This window comes from Trachemys scripta, chromosome 2 (genome assembly GCF_013100865.1).
Source record: "Trachemys scripta elegans isolate TJP31775 chromosome 2, CAS_Tse_1.0, whole genome shotgun sequence".
In the NCBI taxonomy this organism is placed as follows: domain Eukaryota; kingdom Metazoa; phylum Chordata; order Testudines; family Emydidae; genus Trachemys; species Trachemys scripta.
The window spans coordinates 8145403-8147416 of record NC_048299.1 but is presented as its reverse complement, the minus strand read 5'-3'; positions in this window follow the sequence as shown (position 1 = coordinate 8147416).

Below are 2014 nucleotides of genomic sequence, written 5' to 3'. Positions count from 1 at the left end.
CTTTCGTGGGTAAGAACCTCACTTCTTCAGATGAAACTTGCATCTGAAGAAGAGAGGTTCTTACCCACGAAAGCTTATGCTCCCAATACTTTTGTTAGTCTTAAAAGTGCCACACCACCCTCTGTTCCTCACCCCACACTGAGTTTTTCATAGAGGCATCGGTTGTGAAACAATTCAATCTCCTAATGTGGCCTCTATTTCACGGGGCATGAAATTTCACTCGCTTTGCACCATATTAAGCCCAATTGCTTGTAATTCACTAAAAGGCACCTTCCAGAATTACAACCATATATTGGTGTCTAACTACCTACTGCTGCCGGGAGACGTTGTGATATGAGGACACCAGGAAACAGAGAATCCACCATTTCCCTGGGTAATTTGTTCCAGTGCTTAGTCTCCCTCACTGTCAAAAATGCGTGTCTTACTTCTCCTTTGAATTTCTCTGGCTTCAGCTGACAGCCCTTGGTTCTTGTTGTGCCTTTCTTGGCTAGATCGAATTAGCCCTGCCCCATGAAATCCGATCTCCCTGTCCTGCTGGGAGCCCCCCAGCCAGGAGAAACCAGTAGGGGCCTCCTAGCTGTTTCTCTGCCAGGCTGGTGATAGGATTTCCTCTCCGTGGGGATATCAGATGCACCTGCAGAGGCAATGCAGAAGTGAGTGCGCTGCATCAGCCCGGCCTTGGGCTCAGGGCTTTGGCCTTGGCAGCTTCTGCTCCAGTCACGTCTCTGGGTGCCTGGACTCAGAGCTTCTGGCCCCCCTGTGGCTGTAGCCAGGGCTGGGGCACTGGGCTCAGGACTTTCATGCCTCTCCGCACTCCTGTCAGCTCTCAGGGTACCTGAGCTCGGGGCTTCTGCCCGGCATCTGCAGCTAGGGCTCAGGGATTCCCTTGCAGTTCCTTCTGGGGCTCAGGTGTCCATTTTTCTGGATGCCCCAAAAATGATAGGAGCCGAGGTGCTCCCAAGTAGTAGGTAGGAGCTGAGGTGCTCCCAAGAGCAGGGACCCACCTGGGAACCTCCTCTAGCTTCAGAAAGGTTGCTGGCTGCTGCCCTTGGAGCCCAGGTCTGAAGGCAGCACGGAAGTGAGGGTGACAATGCTGTGACCCCCCTACAACAACCTCTGAACTCACCCATTCTCCCATTTTTGTCGGGACCCCCATGGTTATAATACCATGACATTTCAGATTGAAACATTGAAATGGTGACATTGTTCAATTTCAAGGCCAGAGGGTTTTTAAATTAGTCAAAGTGAGCCTGAATTTGGTAGGGACCTGGCTATTATGGAAGTCCTAGCAGGTTTGCACTCCCAGTTCTCCTGAAAGGCCATTGAGAATTCATGCTGCCTGAGAAACTTCCCAGAATAAGCTACCAGGACTGGGGGCAATTGAAAAAAAAAACAACCAAAGCCTGAGCTAGGATGGAGAGCATTGATCCAAGCGGTGTTTGAACCCCTCCACCCCCACCTGCTTGCCTGCAGAGAAATGGACAGAGGGGCACTGATTTCTATTTGTGAACTTACTAAAGACCATGGGCTTCAGCATGAGCCGTATAGCCCATAGTCTGAGCTCTTGGATAAACAGCAAAGTTGGCTTTTTAGAAACCTTTCCCCCCAGTGCTCTGTATCCACTTTGGATTGTGCCCAGCAGAGGCTGGTGGAGGGGAGGGGAAGGTAGAGGAGGCCATGCAAATGTTGTGGTATCTGCACTACCCCACAGACACACACACACAGGACCCTCTGTTGCTTCTCAAACAGCAATGCACAGCATATTAGCCAGGACAGTAAATTATTTGGCCATAACCTACAAAATCCTCAGTGTCGAAAGTACAATTTATCTAGAAAACAATGGGAGGGAGGGGTTAGAGAGTTGCAGTAACCACCTGGATTTCCAGTCTCTGGCCAGGCACATCCCCCTCTCCACAGTTTTCACTGATATCTTCTCCAAACTGGTCCTCCTGATATAATCTGAGGTCACATCCTGGCCTTTAGGGACATTGGCAGGATCTTCACTGTTCCCAGC